The sequence below is a fragment of the Pseudophryne corroboree genome, unplaced genomic scaffold (genome assembly GCF_028390025.1).
Source record: "Pseudophryne corroboree isolate aPseCor3 unplaced genomic scaffold, aPseCor3.hap2 scaffold_888, whole genome shotgun sequence".
In the NCBI taxonomy this organism is placed as follows: Eukaryota; Metazoa; Chordata; class Amphibia; order Anura; family Myobatrachidae; genus Pseudophryne; species Pseudophryne corroboree.
In genome coordinates, this window is record NW_026970467.1 from 204525 (window position 1) to 223924 (window position 19400).

The 19400-nt window shown below is 34.6% G+C and overlaps 4 non-coding genes across 4 annotated transcripts; all 4 read left to right on the forward strand.

The window, feature by feature from the left end:
* The first annotated feature begins 2251 nt into the window (after positions 1-2251).
* On the forward strand, positions 2252-2325 carry TRNAN-AUU (transfer RNA asparagine (anticodon AUU)). Its single transcript has one exon. It is a non-coding gene; the product is annotated as a tRNA-Asn (tRNA).
* A 3435-nt stretch (positions 2326-5760) lies between these two features.
* Positions 5761-5834, forward strand: TRNAN-AUU (transfer RNA asparagine (anticodon AUU)). The gene has a single exon. It is a non-coding gene; the product is annotated as a tRNA-Asn (tRNA).
* Positions 5835-11605: 5771 nt separating this feature from the next.
* On the forward strand, positions 11606-11679 carry TRNAN-AUU (transfer RNA asparagine (anticodon AUU)). Its single transcript has one exon. It is a non-coding gene; the product is annotated as a tRNA-Asn (tRNA).
* A 1094-nt stretch (positions 11680-12773) lies between these two features.
* On the forward strand, positions 12774-12847 carry TRNAN-AUU (transfer RNA asparagine (anticodon AUU)). The gene has a single exon. It is a non-coding gene; the product is annotated as a tRNA-Asn (tRNA).
* Positions 12848-19400: the final 6553 nt, after the last annotated feature.

Consider the following 19400-nt stretch of genomic DNA (forward strand, 5'->3'; position numbering starts at 1 on the left):
GTTATCAGATTTTGGTGATCTTTAAGTAGACAAGTCAAAATTTCAAACCCCCTGTTATGGTGTAGGGTACCTGGCCTTCTCTGATGTAATCAGAGTTAGATTTGATTCAGTGATTTTATAAAAACAGCTAGGAAGCACAATTTAGCAGTGGGTTGCAGAGAAAAAAAATATGCTGGCAGAAAAATCCAATTGAGTGATTAAACAGCTCTTCATTTTCTGGCTTTATTTTTATGCTAACAAATTTGTTCTCTGAAAAGTGTCCACAAAGCCAAGTCTCTGATTAACACCTTTGTAAGGATGGTTTTTCACCTATTACTAAATTAAACTTGCTTCATTGGAAAGGCAGCAAGATGCATCCTCATTTCAATGTCTACTGAAATAATACAAGTTGACACCAGGAAACATTAACGCCACTGCATCCTTGCTGCTTTCTCATGTGGAAGTCTGTTTAATATGAAAACAAGGTGATATCTAATTAGCACACAGGTAAGGAATTAAGAAAATCTTTATTTAAGGGTGAAGATGTTTCTCACAAAATCGTTGCCCCAATGCATCATTGAAATTCAAGCTGGAAATATGATTTTAATATATCACTTGTACATTTTGTATTGCTCTTCTGGTGACAATGTAGTTTGTTTTTGTCAATTACCATTTTAATAATAGGGTAAAGAAAATGAAGTGGATTTTTGAAAGAAAACAATACTGTCAATATACTATTAAAACAAATTAAAATGGTAAAAGTTATTGTACTTTAAGTAAAAATAAAAGAGACAAAATATCAATCCCAGTTTTGGATTACTTTAATTAACAAAAAAAATGCATATAGCAGAGGATAGTTTCAATCTGCCTACCTCTGGGTTATGGGCCCAGCATGCTTCCATTGCAGTACTCTGCTGCACATGTAAGTGCAAGAGATCCTGAAGCACTCACTCATCATGGGAAAGTACCAATGTGTTTCTTCGTTGGTTGATGGAAGAAACATCTTACAAAAACTCTCCAGATTATTGACTTTTTAAAGTTTTTCTAGGAAACGTTTTAGATGAATGCTTATTAGCCTTTGTCAGTATGGAATTTTGCAAAGTGTCTCTGTGGCGCAATCAGTTAGTATGTACGGCTATTAACCATAAGGTTGGTGGTTCAATCCCATCCAGGGACCTAATTGACCTTGTTATCAGATTTTGGTGATCTTTAAGTAGACAAGTCAAAATTTCAAACCCCCTGTTATGGTGTAGGGTACCTGGCCTTCTCTGATGTAATCAGAGTTAGATTTGATTCAGTGATTTTATAAAAAACATCTAGGAAGCACAATTTAGCAGTGGGTTGCAGAGAAAAAGAAATATGCTGGCAAAAAAATCAAATTGCGTGATTAAACAGCTCTTCATTTTCTGGCTTTATTTTTATGCTAACAAATTTGTTCTCTGAAAAGTGTCCACAAAGCCAAGTCTCTGATTAACACCTTTGTAGGGATGGTTTTTCACCTATTACTAAATTAAACTTGCTTCATTGGAAAGGCAGCAAGATGTATCCTCATTTCAATGTCTACTGAAATAATACAGGTTGACACCAGGAAACATTAACGCCACTGCATCCTTGCTGCTTTCTCATGTGGAAGTCTGTTTAATGTGAAAACAAGGTGATATCTAATTAGCACACAGGTAAGGAATTAAGAAAATCTTTATTTAAGGGTGAAGATGTTTCTCACAAAATTGTTGACCCAATGCATCATTGAAATTCAAGCTGGAAAGATGATTTTAATATATCACTTGTACATTTTGTATTGCTCTTCTGGTGACAATGTAGTTTGTTTTTGTCAATTACCATTTTAATAATAGGGTAAAGAAAATGAAGTTGATTTTTGAAAGAAAACAATACTGTCAATATACTATTAAAACAAATTAAAATGGTAAAAGTTATTGTACTTTAAGTAAAAATAAAAGAGACAAAATATCAATCCCAGTTTTGGATTACTTTAATTAACAAAAAAAATGCATATAGCAGAGGATAGTTTCAATCTGCCTACCTCTGGGTTATGGGCCCAGCATGCTTCCATTGCAGTACTCTGCTGCACATGTAAGTGCAAGAGATCCTGAAGCACTCACTCATCATGGGAAAGTACCAATGTGTTTCTTCGTTGGTTGATGGAAGAAACATCTTACAAAAACTCTCCAGATTATTGACTTTTTAAAGTTTTTCTAGGAAACGTTTTAGATGAATGCTTATTAGCCTTTGTCAGTATGGACTTTTGCAAAGTGTCTCTGTGGCGCAATCGGTTAGTGTGTTTGGCTATTAACCAAAATGTTGGTGGTTCAATCCCACCCAGGGACGTAATTAACCTTGTGATCAGATTTTGGTGATATTTAAGGAGACAAGTCAAAATTTCAAACCTCCTCTTATGGTGTAGGGTACATGGCCTTCTCTGATGTAATCAGAGTTAGATTTGATTCAGTGATTTTATAAAAAACAGCTAGGAAGCACAATTTAGCAGTGGGTTGCAGAGAAAAAAAATATGCTGGCAGAAAAATCCAATCGAGTGATTAAACAGCTCTTCATTTTCTGGCTTTATTTTTATGCTAACAAATTTGTTCTCTGAAAAGTGTCCACAAAGCCAAGTCTCTGATTAACACCTTTGTAAGGATGGTTTTTCACCTATTACTAAATTAAACTTGCTTCATTGGAAAGGCAGCAAGATGCATCCTCATTTCAATGTCTACTGAAATAATACAAGTTGACACCAGGAAACATTAACGCCACTGCATCCTTGCTGCTTTCTCATGTGGAAGTCTGTTTAATGTGAAAACAAGGTGATATCTAATTAGCACACAGGTAAGGAATTAAGAAAATCTTTATTTAAGGGTGAAGATGTTTCTCACAAAATTGTTGACCCAATGCAACATTGAAATTCAAGCTGGAAAGATGATTTTAATATATCACTTGTACATTTTGTATTGCTCTTCTGGTGACAATGTAGTTTGTTTTTGTCAATTACCATTTTAATAATAGGGTAAAGAAAATGAAGTGGATTTTTGAAAGAAAACAATACTGTCAATACACTATTAAAACAAATTAAAATGGTAAAAGTTATTGTACTTTAAGTAAAAATAAAAGAGACAAAATATCAATCCCAGTTTTGGATTACTTTAATTAACAAAAAAAAAAATGCATATAGCAGAGGATAGTTTCAATCTGCCTACCTCTCGGTTATGAGCCCAGCATGCTTCCATTGCAGTACTCTGCTGCACATGTAAGTTCAAGAGATCCTGAAGCACTCACTCATCATGGGAAAGTACCAATGTGTTTCTTCGTTGGTTGATGGAAGAAACATCTTACAAAAACTCTCCAGATTATTGACTTTTTAAAGTTTTTCTAGGAAACGTTTTAGATGAATGCTTATTAGCCTTTGTCAGTATGGACTTTTTGCAAAGTGTCTCTGTGGCGCAATCAGTTAGTGTGTACGGCTATTAACCAAAAGGTTGGTGGTTCAATCCCACCTAGGGACCTAATTGACCTTGTTATCAGATTTTGGTGATCTTTAAGTAGACAAGTCATAATTTCAAACCCCCTGTTATGGTGTAGGGTACCTGGCCTTCTCTGATGTAATCAGAGTTAGATTTGATTCAGTGATTTTATAAAAACAGCTAGGAAGCACAATTTAGCAGTGGGTTGCAGAGAAAAAAAATATGCTGGCAGAAAAATCCAATTGAGTGATTAAACAGCTTTTTATTTTCTGGCTTTATTTTTATGCTAACAAATTTGTTCTCTGAAAAGTGTCCACAAAGCCAAGTCTCTGATTAACACCTTTGTAAGGATGGTTTTTCACCTATTACTAAATTAAACTTGCTTCATTGGAAAGGCAGCAAGATGCATCCTCATTTCAATGTCTACTGAAATAATACAGGTTGACACCAGGAAACATTAACGCCACTGCATCCTTGCTGCTTTCTCATGTGGAAGTCTGTTTAATGTGAAAACAAGGTGATATCTAATTAGCACACAGGTAAGGAATTAAGAAAATCTTTATTTAAGGGTGAAGATGTTTCTCACAAAATCGTTGCCCCAATGCATCATTGAAATTCAAGCTGGAAAGATGATTTTAATATATCACTTGTACATTTTGTATTGCTCTTCTGGTGACAATGTAGTTTGTTTTTGTCAATTACCATTTTAATAATAGGGTAAAGAAAATTAAGTGGATTTTTGAAAGAAAACAATACTGTCAATATACTATTAAAACAAATTAAAATGGTAAAAGTTATTGTACTTTAAGTAAAAATAAAAGAGCCAAAATATCAATCCCAGTTTTGGATTACTTTAATTAACAAACAAAAAAATGCATATAGCAGAGGATAGTTTCAATCTGCCTACCTCTGGGTTATGGGCCCAGCATGCTTCCATTGCTGTACTCTGCTGCACATGTAAGTGCAAGAGATCCTGAAGCACTCACTCATCATGGGAAAGTACCAATGTGTTTCTTCGTTGGTTGATAGAAGAAACATCTTACAAAAACTCTCCAGATTATTGACTTTTTTAAGTTTTTCTAGGAAACGTTTTAGATGAATGCTTATTAGCATTTGTCAGTAAGTACTTTTTGCAAAGTGTCTCTGTGGCGCAATCAGTTAGTGTGTACGGCTATTAACCAAAAGGTTGGTGGTTCAATCCCACCCAGGGACGTAATTGACATTGTTATCAGATTTTGGTGATCTTTAAGTAGACAAGTCAAATTTCATACCCCCTGTTATGGTGTAGGGTACCTGGCCTTCTCTGATGTAATCAGAGTTAGATTTGATTCAGTGATTTTATAAAAACATCTAGGAAGCACAATTTAGCAGTGGGTTGCAGAGAAAAAAAATATGCTGGCAGAAAAATCCAATTGAGTGATTAAACAGCTCTTCATTTTCTGGCTTTATTTTTATGCTAACAAATTTGTTCTCTGAAAAGTGTCCACAAAGCCAAGTCTCTGATTAACACCTTTGTAGGGATGGTTTTTCACCTATTACTAAATTAAACTTGCTTCATTGGAAAGGCAGCAAGATGTATCCTCATTTCAATGTCTACTGAAATAATACAGGTTGACACCAGGAAACATTAACGCCACTGCATCCTTGCTGCTTTCTCATGTGGAAGTCTGTTTAATGTGAAAACAAGGTGATATCTAATTAGCACACAGGTAAGGAATTAAGAAAATCTTTATTTAAGGGTGAAGATGTTTCTCACAAAATTGTTGACCCAATGCATCATTGAAATTCAAGCTGGAAAGATGATTTTAATATATCACTTGTACATTTTGTATTGCTCTTCTGGTGACAATGTAGTTTGTTTTTGTCAATTACCATTTTAATAATAGGGTAAAGAAAATGAAGTTGATTTTTGAAAGAAAACAATACTGTCAATATACTATTAAAACAAATTAAAATGGTAAAAGTTATTGTACTTTAAGTAAAAATAAAAGAGACAAAATATCAATCCCAGTTTTGGATTACTTTAATTAACAAAAAAAATGCATATAGCAGAGGATAGTTTCAATCTGCCTACCTCTGGGTTATGGGCCCAGCATGCTTCCATTGCAGTACTCTGCTGCACATGTAAGTGCAAGAGATCCTGAAGCACTCACTCATCATGGGAAAGTACCAATGTGTTTCTTCGTTGGTTGATGGAAGAAACATCTTACAAAAACTCTCCAGATTATTGACTTTTTAAAGTTTTTCTAGGAAACGTTTTAGATGAATGCTTATTAGCCTTTGTCAGTATGGACTTTTGCAAAGTGTCTCTGTGGCGCAATCGGTTAGTGTGTTTGGCTATTAACCAAAATGTTGGTGGTTCAATCCCACCCAGGGACGTAATTAACCTTGTGATCAGATTTTGGTGATATTTAAGGAGACAAGTCAAAATTTCAAACCTCCTCTTATGGTGTAGGGTACATGGCCTTCTCTGATGTAATCAGAGTTAGATTTGATTCAGTGATTTTATAAAAAACAGCTAGGAAGCACAATTTAGCAGTGGGTTGCAGAGAAAAAAAATATGCTGGCAGAAAAATCCAATCGAGTGATTAAACAGCTCTTCATTTTCTGGCTTTATTTTTATGCTAACAAATTTGTTCTCTGAAAAGTGTCCACAAAGCCAAGTCTCTGATTAACACCTTTGTAAGGATGGTTTTTCACCTATTACTAAATTAAACTTGCTTCATTGGAAAGGCAGCAAGATGCATCCTCATTTCAATGTCTACTGAAATAATACAAGTTGACACCAGGAAACATTAACGCCACTGCATCCTTGCTGCTTTCTCATGTGGAAGTCTGTTTAATGTGAAAACAAGGTGATATCTAATTAGCACACAGGTAAGGAATTAAGAAAATCTTTATTTAAGGGTGAAGATGTTTCTCACAAAATTGTTGACCCAATGCAACATTGAAATTCAAGCTGGAAAGATGATTTTAATATATCACTTGTACATTTTGTATTGCTCTTCTGGTGACAATGTAGTTTGTTTTTGTCAATTACCATTTTAATAATAGGGTAAAGAAAATGAAGTGGATTTTTGAAAGAAAACAATACTGTCAATACACTATTAAAACAAATTAAAATGGTAAAAGTTATTGTACTTTAAGTAAAAATAAAAGAGACAAAATATCAATCCCAGTTTTGGATTACTTTAATTAACAAAAAAAAAAATGCATATAGCAGAGGATAGTTTCAATCTGCCTACCTCTCGGTTATGAGCCCAGCATGCTTCCATTGCAGTACTCTGCTGCACATGTAAGTTCAAGAGATCCTGAAGCACTCACTCATCATGGGAAAGTACCAATGTGTTTCTTCGTTGGTTGATGGAAGAAACATCTTACAAAAACTCTCCAGATTATTGACTTTTTAAAGTTTTTCTAGGAAACGTTTTAGATGAATGCTTATTAGCCTTTGTCAGTATGGACTTTTTGCAAAGTGTCTCTGTGGCGCAATCAGTTAGTGTGTACGGCTATTAACCAAAAGGTTGGTGGTTCAATCCCACCTAGGGACCTAATTGACCTTGTTATCAGATTTTGGTGATCTTTAAGTAGACAAGTCATAATTTCAAACCCCCTGTTATGGTGTAGGGTACCTGGCCTTCTCTGATGTAATCAGAGTTAGATTTGATTCAGTGATTTTATAAAAACAGCTAGGAAGCACAATTTAGCAGTGGGTTGCAGAGAAAAAAAATATGCTGGCAGAAAAATCCAATTGAGTGATTAAACAGCTCTTCATTTTCTGGCTTTATTTTTATGCTAACAAATTTGTTCTCTGAAAAGTGTCCACAAAGCCAAGTCTCTGATTAACACCTTTGTAAGGATGGCTTTTCACCTATTACTAAATTAAACTTGCTTCATTGGAAAGGCAGCAAGATGCATCCTCATTTCAATGTCTACTGAAATAATACAGGTTGACACCAGGAAACATTAACGCCACTGCATCCTTGCTGCTTTCTCATGTGGAAGTCTGTTTAATGTGAAAACAAGGTGATATCTAATTAGCACACAGGTAAGGAATTAAGAAAATCTTTATTTAAGGGTGAAGATGTTTCTCACAAAATCGTTGCCCCAATGCATCATTGAAATTCAAGCTGGAAAGATGATTTTAATATATCACTTGTACATTTTGTATTGCTCTTCTGGTGACAATGTAGTTTGTTTTTGTCAATTACCATTTTAATAATAGGGTAAAGAAAATTAAGTGGATTTTTGAAAGAAAACAATACTGTCAATATACTATTAAAACAAATTAAAATGGTAAAAGTTATTGTACTTTAAGTAAAAATAAAAGAGCCAAAATATCAATCCCAGTTTTGGATTACTTTAATTAACAAACAAAAAAATGCATATAGCAGAGGATAGTTTCAATCTGCCTACCTCTGGGTTATGGGCCCAGCATGCTTCCATTGCTGTACTCTGCTGCACATGTAAGTGCAAGAGATCCTGAAGCACTCACTCATCATGGGAAAGTACCAATGTGTTTCTTCGTTGGTTGATAGAAGAAACATCTTACAAAAACTCTCCAGATTATTGACTTTTTTACGTTTTTCTAGGAAACATTTTAGATGAATGCTTATTAGCATTTGTCAGTAAGTACTTTTTGCAAAGTGTCTCTGTGGCGCAATCAGTTAGTGTGTACGGCTATTAACCAAAAGGTTGGTGGTTCAATCCCACCCAGGGACGTAATTGACATTGTTATCAGATTTTGGTGATCTTTAAGTAGACAAGTCAAATTTCATACCCCCTGTTATGGTGTAGGGTACCTGGCCTTCTCTGATGTAATCAGAGTTAGATTTGATTCAGTGATTTTATAAAAACATCTAGGAAGCACAATTTAGGAGTGGGTTGCAGAGAAAAAGAAATATGCTGGCAAAAAAACCAAATTGCGTGATTAAACAGCTCTTCATTTTCTGGCTTTATTTTTATGCTAACAAATTTGTTCTCTGAAAAGTGTCCACAAAGCCAAGTCTCTGATTAACACCTTTGTAGGGATGGTTTTTCACCTATTACTAAATTAAACTTGCTTCATTGGAAAGGCAGCAAGATGTATCCTCATTTCAATGTCTACTGAAATAATACAGGTTGACACCAGGAAACATTAACGCCACTGCATCCTTGCTGCTTTCTCATGTGGAAGTCTGTTTAATGTGAAAACAAGGTGATATCTAATTAGCACACAGGTAAGGAATTAAGAAAATCTTTATTTAAGGGTGAAGATGTTTCTCACAAAATCGTTGCCCCAATGCATCATTGAAATTCAAGCTGGAAAGATGATTTTAATATATCACTTGTACATTTTGTATTGCTCTTCTGGTGACAATGTAGTTTGTTTTTGTCAATTACCATTTTAATAATAGGGTAAAGAAAATGAAGTGGATTTTTGAAAGAAAACAATACTGTCAATATACTATTAAAACAAATTAAAATGGTAAAAGTTATTGTACTTAAAGTAAAAATAAAAGAGACAAAATATCAATCCCAGTTTTGGATTACTTTAATTAACAAACAAAAAAATGCATATAGCAGAGGATAGTTTCAATCTGCCTACCTCTGGGTTATGGGCCCAGCATGCTTCCATTGCAGTACTCTGCTGCACATGTAAGTGCAAGAGATCCTGAAGCACTCACTCATCATGGGAAAGTACCAATGTGTTTCTTCGTTGGTTGATGGAAGAAACATCTTACAAAAACTCTCCAGATTATTGACTTTTTAAAGTTTTTCTAGGAAACGTTTTAGATGAATGCTTATTAGCCTTTGTCAGTATGGACTTTTGCAAAGTGTTTCTGTGGCGCAATCAGTTAGTATGTATGGCTATTAACCATAAGGTTGGTGGTTCAATCCCACCGAGGGACCTAATTGACCTTGTTATCAGATTTTGGTGATCTTTAAGTAGACAAGTCAAAATTTCAAACCCCCTGTTATGGTGTAGGGTACCTGGCCTTCTCTGATGTAATCAGAGTTAGATTTGATTCAGTGATTTTATAAAAACAGCTAGGAAGCACAATTTAGCAGTGGGTTGCAGAGAAAAAAAATATGCTGGCAGAAAAATCCAATTGAGTGATTAAACAGCTCTTCATTTTCTGGCTTTATTTTTATGCTAACAAATTTGTTCTCTGAAAAGTGTCCACAAAGCCAAGTCTCTGATTAACACCTTTGTAAGGATGGTTTTTCACCTATTACTAAATTAAACTTGCTTCATTGGAAAGGCAGCAAGATGCATCCTCATTTCAATGTCTACTGAAATAATACAAGTTGACACCAGGAAACATTAACGCCACTGCATCCTTGCTGCTTTCTCATGTGGAAGTCTGTTTAATATGAAAACAAGGTGATATCTAATTAGCACACAGGTAAGGAATTAAGAAAATCTTTATTTAAGGGTGAAGATGTTTCTCACAAAATCGTTGCCCCAATGCATCATTGAAATTCAAGCTGGAAATATGATTTTAATATATCACTTGTACATTTTGTATTGCTCTTCTGGTGACAATGTAGTTTGTTTTTGTCAATTACCATTTTAATAATAGGGTAAAGAAAATGAAGTGGATTTTTGAAAGAAAACAATACTGTCAATATACTATTAAAACAAATTAAAATGGTAAAAGTTATTGTACTTTAAGTAAAAATAAAAGAGACAAAATATCAATCCCAGTTTTGGATTACTTTAATTAACAAAAAAAATGCATATAGCAGAGGATAGTTTCAATCTGCCTACCTCTGGGTTATGGGCCCAGCATGCTTCCATTGCAGTACTCTGCTGCACATGTAAGTGCAAGAGATCCTGAAGCACTCACTCATCATGGGAAAGTACCAATGTGTTTCTTCGTTGGTTGATGGAAGAAACATCTTACAAAAACTCTCCAGATTATTGACTTTTTAAAGTTTTTCTAGGAAACGTTTTAGATGAATGCTTATTAGCCTTTGTCAGTATGGAATTTTGCAAAGTGTCTCTGTGGCGCAATCAGTTAGTATGTACGGCTATTAACCATAAGGTTGGTGGTTCAATCCCATCCAGGGACCTAATTGACCTTGTTATCAGATTTTGGTGATCTTTAAGTAGACCAGTCAAATTTTCAAACCCCCTGTTATGGTGTAGGGTACCTGGCCTTCTCTGATGTAATCAGAGTTAGATTTGATTCAGTGATTTTATAAAAAACATCTAGGAAGCACAATTTAGCAGTGGGTTGCAGAGAAAAAGAAATATGCTGGCAAAAAAATCAAATTGCGTGATTAAACAGCTCTTCATTTTCTGGCTTTATTTTTATGCTAACAAATTTGTTCTCTGAAAAGTGTCCACAAAGCCAAGTCTCTGATTAACACCTTTGTAGGGATGGTTTTTCACCTATTACTAAATTAAACTTGCTTCATTGGAAAGGCAGCAAGATGTATCCTCATTTCAATGTCTACTGAAATAATACAGGTTGACACCAGGAAACATTAACGCCACTGCATCCTTGCTGCTTTCTCATGTGGAAGTCTGTTTAATGTGAAAACAAGGTGATATCTAATTAGCACACAGGTAAGGAATTAAGAAAATCTTTATTTAAGGGTGAAGATGTTTCTCACAAAATTGTTGACCCAATGCATCATTGAAATTCAAGCTGGAAAGATGATTTTAATATATCACTTGTACATTTTGTATTGCTCTTCTGGTGACAATGTAGTTTGTTTTTGTCAATTACCATTTTAATAATAGGGTAAAGAAAATGAAGTTGATTTTTGAAAGAAAACAATACTGTCAATATACTATTAAAACAAATTAAAATGGTAAAAGTTATTGTACTTTAAGTAAAAATAAAAGAGACAAAATATCAATCCCAGTTTTGGATTACTTTAACAAAAAAAATGCATATAGCAGAGGATAGTTTCAATCTGCCTACCTCTGGGTTATGGGCCCAGCATGCTTCCATTGCAGTACTCTGCTGCACATGTAAGTGCAAGAGATCCTGAAGCACTCACTCATCATGGGAAAGTACCAATGTGTTTCTTCGTTGGTTGATGGAAGAAACATCTTACAAAAACTCTCCAGATTATTGACTTTTTAAAGTTTTTCTAGGAAACGTTTTAGATGAATGCTTATTAGCCTTTGTCAGTATGGACTTTTGCAAAGTGTCTCTGTGGCGCAATCGGTTAGTGTGTTTGGCTATTAACCAAAATGTTGGTGGTTCAATCCCACCCAGGGACGTAATTAACCTTGTGATCAGATTTTGGTGATATTTAAGGAGACAAGTCAAAATTTCAAACCTCCTCTTATGGTGTAGGGTACATGGCCTTCTCTGATGTAATCAGAGTTAGATTTGATTCAGTGATTTTATAAAAAACAGCTAGGAAGCACAATTTAGCAGTGGGTTGCAGAGAAAAAAAATATGCTGGCAGAAAAATCCAATCGAGTGATTAAACAGCTCTTCATTTTCTGGCTTTATTTTTATGCTAACAAATTTGTTCTCTGAAAAGTGTCCACAAAGCCAAGTCTCTGATTAACACCTTTGTAAGGATGGTTTTTCACCTATTACTAAATTAAACTTGCTTCATTGGAAAGGCAGCAAGATGCATCCTCATTTCAATGTCTACTGAAATAATACAAGTTGACACCAGGAAACATTAACGCCACTGCATCCTTGCTGCTTTCTCATGTGGAAGTCTGTTTAATGTGAAAACAAGGTGATATCTAATTAGCACACAGGTAAGGAATTAAGAAAATCTTTATTTAAGGGTGAAGATGTTTCTCACAAAAATGTTGACCCAATGCAACATTGAAATTCAAGCTGGAAAGATGATTTTAATATATCACTTGTACATTTTGTATTGCTCTTCTGGTGACAATGTAGTTTGTTTTTGTCAATTACCATTTTAATAATAGGGTAAAGAAAATGAAGTGGATTTTTGAAAGAAAACAATACTGTCAATATACTATTAAAACAAATTAAAATGGTAAAAGTTATTGTACTTTAAGTAAAAATAAAAGAGACAAAATATCAATCCCAGTTTTGGATTACTTTAATTAACAAAAAAAATGCATATAGCAGAGGATAGTTTCAATCTGCCTACCTCTGGGTTATGGGCCCAGCATGCTTCCATTGCAGTACTCTGCTGCACATGTAAGTGCAAGAGATCCTGAAGCACTCACTCATCATGGGAAAGTACCAATGTGTTTCTTCGTTGGTTGATGGAAGAAACATCTTACAAAAACTCTCCAGATTATTGACTTTTAAAAGTTTTTCTAGGAAACGTTTTAGATGAATGCTTATTAGCCTTTGTCAGTATGGACTTTTGCAAAGTGTCTCTGTGGCGCAATCGGTTAGTGTGTTTGGCTATTAACCAAAATGTTGGTGGTTCAATCCCACCCAGGGACGTAATTAACCTTGTGATCAGATTTTGGTGATATTTAAGGAGACAAGTCAAAATTTCAAACCTCCTCTTATGGTGTAGGGTACATGGCCTTCTCTGATGTAATCAGAGTTAGATTTGATTCAGTGATTTTATAAAAAACAGCTAGGAAGCACAATTTAGCAGTGGGTTGCAGAGAAAAAAAATATGCTGGCAGAAAAATCCAATCGAGTGATTAAACAGCTCTTCATTTTCTGGCTTTATTTTTATGCTAACAAATTTGTTCTCTGAAAAGTGTCCACAAAGCCAAGTCTCTGATTAACACCTTTGTAAGGATGGTTTTTCACCTATTACTAAATTAAACTTGCTTCATTGGAAAGGCAGCAAGATGCATCCTCATTTCAATGTCTACTGAAATAATACAAGTTGACACCAGGAAACATTAACGCCACTGCATCCTTGCTGCTTTCTCATGTGGAAGTCTGTTTAATGTGAAAACAAGGTGATATCTAATTAGCACACAGGTAAGGAATTAAGAAAATCTTTATTTAAGGGTGAAGATGTTTCTCACAAAAATGTTGACCCAATGCAACATTGAAATTCAAGCTGGAAAGATGATTTTAATATATCACTTGTACATTTTGTATTGCTCTTCTGGTGACAATGTAGTTTGTTTTTGTCAATTACCATTTTAATAATAGGGTAAAGAAAATGAAGTGGATTTTTGAAAGAAAACAATACTGTCAATATACTATTAAAACAAATTAAAATGGTAAAAGTTATTGTACTTTAAGTAAAAATAAAAGAGACAAAATATCAATCCCAGTTTTGGATTACTTTAATTAACAAAAAAAAAATGCATATAGCAGAGGATAGTTTCAATCTGCCTACCTCTCGGTTATGAGCCCAGCATGCTTCCATTGCAGTACTCTGCTGCACATGTAAGTTCAAGAGATCCTGAAGCACTCACTCATCATGGGAAAGTACCAATGTGTTTCTTCGTTGGTTGATGGAAGAAACATCTTACAAAAACTCTCCAGATTATTGACTTTTTAAAGTTTTTCTAGGAAACGTTTTAGATGAATGCTTATTAGCCTTTGTCAGTATGGTCTTTTTGCAAAGTGTCTCTGTGGCGCAATCAGTTAGTGTGTACGGCTATTAACCAAAAGGTTGGTGGTTCAATCCCACCCAGGGACCTAATTGACCTTGTTATCAGATTTTGGTGATCTTTAAGTAGACAAGTCAAAATTTCAAACCCCCTGTTATGGTGTAGGGTACCTGGCCTTCTCTGATGTAATCAGAGTTAGATTTGATTCAGTGATTTTATAAAAACAGCTAGGAAGCACAATTTAGCAGTGGGTTGCAGAGAAAAAAAATATGCTGGCAGAAAAATCCAATTGAGTGATTAAACAGCTCTTTATTTTCTGGCTTTATTTTTATGCTAACAAATTTGTTCTCTGAAAAGTGTCCACAAAGCCAAGTCTCTGATTAACACCTTTGTAAGGATGGTTTTTCACCTATTACTAAATTAAACTTGCTTCATTGGAAAGGCAGCAAGATGCATCCTCATTTCAATGTCTACTGAAATAATACAGGTTGACACCAGGAAACATTAACGCCACTGCATCCTTGCTGCTTTCTCATGTGGAAGTCTGTTTAATGTGAAAACAAGGTGATATCTAATTAGCACACAGGTAAGGAATTAAGAAAATCTTTATTTAAGGGTGAAGATGTTTCTCACAAAATCGTTGCCCCAATGCATCATTGAAATTCAAGCTGGAAAGATGATTTTAATATATCACTTGTACATTTTGTATTGCTCTTCTGGTGACAATGTAGTTTGTTTTTGTCAATTACCATTTTAATAATAGGGTAAAGAAAATTAAGTGGATTTTTGAAAGAAAACAATACTGTCAATATACTATTAAAACAAATTAAAATGGTAAAAGTTATTGTACTTTAAGTAAAAATAAAAGAGCCAAAATATCAATCCCAGTTTTGGATTACTTTAATTAACAAACAAAAAAATGCATATAGCAGAGGATAGTTTCAATCTGCCTACCTCTGGGTAATGGGCCCAGCATGCTTCCATTGCTGTACTCTGCTGCACATGTAAGTGCAAGAGATCCTGAAGCACTCACTCATCATGGGAAAGTACCAATGTGTTTCTTCGTTGGTTGATAGAAGAAACATCTTACAAAAACTCTCCAGATTATTGACTTTTTAAAGTTTTTCTAGGAAACGTTTTAGATGAATGCTTATTAGCATTTGTCAGTATGTAGTTTTGCAAAGTGTCTCTGTGGCGCAATCAGTTAGTGTGTACGGCTATTAACCAAAAGGTTGGTGGTTCAATCCCACCCAGGGACGTAATTGACCTTGTTATCAGATTTTGGTGATCTTTAAGTAGACAAGTCAAATTTCATACCCCCTGTTATGGTGTAGGGTACCTGGCCTTCTCTGATGTAATCAGAGTTAGATTTGATTCAGTGATTTTATAAAAACATCTAGGAAGCACAATTTAGCAGTGGGTTGCAGAGAAAAAGAAATATGCTGGCAAAAAAATCAAATTGCGTGATTAAACAGCTCTTCATTTTCTGGCTTTATTTTTATGCTAACAAATTTGTTCTCTGAAAAGTGTCCACAAAGCCAAGTCTCTGATTAACACCTTTGTAGGGATGGTTTTTCACCTATTACTAAATTAAACTTGCTTCATTGGAAAGGCAGCAAGATGTATCCTCATTTCAATGTCTACTGAAATAATACAGGTTGACACCAGGAAACATTAACGCCACTGCATCCTTGCTGCTTTCTCATGTGGAAGTCTGTTTAATGTGAAAACAAGGTGATATCTAATTAGCACACAGGTAAGGAATTAAGAAAATCTTTATTTAAGGGTGAAGATGTTTCTCACAAAATTGTTGACCCAATGCATCGTTGAAATTCAAGCTGGAAAGATGATTTTAATATATCACTTGTACATTTTGTATTGCTCTTCTGGTGACAATGTAGTTTGTTTTTGTCAATTACCATTTTAATAATAGGGTAAAGAAAATGAAGTGGATTTTTGAAAGAAAACAATACTGTCAATATACTATTAAAACAAATTAAAATGGTAAAAGTTATTGTACTTTAAGTAAAAATAAAAGAGACAAAATATCAATCCCAGTTTTGGATTACTTTAATTAACAAAAAAAAAATGCATATAGCAGAGGATAGTTTCAATCTGCCTACCTCTGGGTTATGGGCCCAGCATGCTTCCATTGCAGTACTCTGCTGCACATGTAAGTTCAAGAGATCCTGAAGCACTCACTCATCATGGGAAAGTACCAATGTGTTTCTTCGTTGGTTGATGGAAGAAACATCTTACAAAAACTCTCCAGATTATTGACTTTTTAAAGTTTTTCTAGGAAACGTTTTAGATGAATGCTTATTAGCCTTTGTCAGTATGGACTTTCGCAAAGTGTCTCTGTGGCGCAATCAGTTAGTATGTACGGCTATTAACCATAAGGTTGGTGGTTCAATCCCATCCAGGGACCTAATTGACCTTGTTATCAGATTTTGGTGATCTTTAAGTAGACAAGTCAAAATTTCAAACCCCCTGTTATGGTGTAGGGTACCTGGCCTTCTCTGATGTAATCAGAGTTAGATTTGATTCAGTGATTTTATAAAAACAGCTAGGAAGCACAATTTAGCAGTGGGTTGCAGAGAAAAAAAATATGCTGGCAGAAAAATCCAATTGAGTGATTAAACAGCTCTTCATTTTCTGGCTTTATTTTTATGCTAACAAATTTGTTCTCTGAAAAGTGTCCACAAAGCCAAGTCTCTGATTAACACCTTTGTAAGGATGGTTTTTCACCTATTACTAAATTAAACTTGCTTCATTGGAAAGGCAGCAAGATGCATCCTCATTTCAATGTCTACTAAAATAATACAAGTTGACACCAGGAAACATTAACGAAACTGCATCCTTGCTGCTTTCTCATGTGGAAGTCTGTTTTATATGAAAACAAGGTGATATCTAATTAGCACACAGGTAAGGAATTAAGAAAATCTTTATTTAAGGGTGAAGATGTTTCTCACAAAATCGTTGCCACAATGCATCATTGAAATTCAAGCTGGAAATATGATTTTAATATATCACTTGTACATTTTGTATTGCTCTTCTGGTGACAATGTAGTTTGTTTTTGTCAATTACCATTTTAATAATAGGGTAAAGAAAATTAAGTGGATTTTTGAAAGAAAACAATACTGTCAATATACTATTAAAACAAATTAAAATGGTAAAAGTTATTGTACTTTAAGTAAAAATAAAAGAGCCAAAATATCAATCCCAGTTTTGGATTACTTTAATTAACAAACAAAAAAATGCATATAGCAGAGGATAGTTTCAACCTGCCTACCTCTGGGTTATGGGCCCAGCATGCTTCCATTGCTGTACTCTGCTGCACATGTAAGTGCAAGAGATCCTGAAGCACTCACTCATCATGGGAAAGTACCAATGTGTTTCTTCGTTGGTTGATAGAAGAAACATCTTACAAAAACTCTCCAGATTATTGACTTTTTTAAGTTTTTCTAGGAAACGTTTTAGATGAATGCTTATTAGCATTTGTCAGTATGTACTTTTGCAAAGTGTCTCTGTGGCGCAATCAGTTAGTATGTACGGCTATTAACCAAAAGGTTGGTGGTTCAATCCCACCCAGGGACGTAATTGACCTTGTTATCAGATTTTGGTGATCTTTAAGTAGACAAGTCAAATTTCATACCCCCTGTTATGGTGTAGGGTACCTGGCCTTCTCTGATGTAATCAGAGTTAGATTTGATTCAGTGATTTTATAAAAACATCTAGGAAGCACAATTTAGCAGTGGGTTGCAGAGAAAAAGAAATATGCTGGCAAAAAAATCAAATTGCGTGATTAAACAGCTCTTCATTTTCTGGCTTTATTTTTATGCTAACAAATTTGTTCTCTGAAAAGTGTCCACAAAGCCAAGTCTCTGATTAACACCTTTGTAGGGATGGTTTTTCACCTATTACTAAATTAAACTTGCTTCATTGGAAAGGCAGCAAGATGTATCCTCATTTCAATGTCTACTGAAATAATACAGGTTGACACCAGGAAACATTAACGCCACTGCATCCTTGCTGCTTTCTCATGTGGAAGTCTGTTTAATGTGAAAACAAGGTGATATCTAATTAGCACACAGGTAAGGAATTAAGAAAATCTTTATTTAAGGGTGAAGATGTTTCTCACAAAATTGTTGACCCAATGCAACATTGAAATTCAAGCTGGAAAGATGATTTTAATATATCACTTGTACATTTTGTATTGCTCTTCTGGTGACAATGTAGTTTGTTTTTGTCAATTACCATTTTAATAATAGGGTAAAGAAAATGAAGTGGATTTTTGAAAGAAAACAATACTGTCAATATACTATTAAAACAAATTAAAATGGTAAAAGTTATTGTACTTTAAGTAAAAATAAAAGAGACAAAATATCAATCCCAGTTTTGGATTACTTTAATTAACAAAAAAAAAATGCATATAGCAGAGGATAGTTTCAATCTGCCTACCTCTCGGTTATGAGCCCAGCATGCTTCCATTGCAGTACTCTGCTGCACATGTAAGTTCAAGAGATCCTGAAGCACTCACTCATCATGGGAAAGTACCAATGTGTTTCTTCGTTGGTTGATGGAAGAAACATCTTACAAAAACTCTCCAGATTATTGACTTTTTAAAGTTTTTCTAGGAAACGTTTTAGATGAATGCTTATTAGCCTTTGTCAGTATGGACTTTTTGCAAAGTGTCTCTGTGGCGCAATCAGTTAGTGTGTACGGCTATTAACCAAAAGGTTGGTGGTTCAATCCCACCCAGGGACCTAATTGACCTTGTTATCAGATTTTGGTGATCTTTAAGTAGACAAGTCAAAATTTCAAACCCCCTGTTATGGTGTAGGGTACCTGGCCTTCTCTGATGTAATCAGAGTTAGATTTGATTCAGTGATTTTATAAAAACAGCTAGGAAGCACAATTTAGCAGTGGGTTGCAGAGAAAAAAAATATGCTGGCAGAAAAATCCAATTGAGTGATTAAACAGCTCTTTATTTTCTGGCTTTATCTTTATGCTAACAAATTTGTTCTCTGAAAAGTGTCCACAAAGCCAAGTCTCTGATTAACACCTTTGTAAGGATGGTTTTTCACCTATTACTAAATTAAACTTGCTTCATTGGAAAGGCAGCAAGATGCATCCTCATTTCAATGTCTACTGAAATAATACAGGTTGACACCAGGTAACATTAGCGCCACTGCATCCTTGCTGCTTTCTCATGTGGAAGTCTGTTTAATGTGAAAACAAGGTGATATCTAATTAGCACACAGGTAAGGAATTAAGAAAATCTTTATTTAAGGGTGAAGATGTTTCTCACAAAATCGTTGCCCCAATGCATCATTGAAATTCAAGCTGGAAAGATGATTTTAATATATCACTTGTACATTTTGTATTGCTCTTCTGGTGACAATGTAGTTTGTTTTTGTCAATTACCATTTTAATAATAGGGTAAAGAAAATTAAGTGGATTTTTGAAA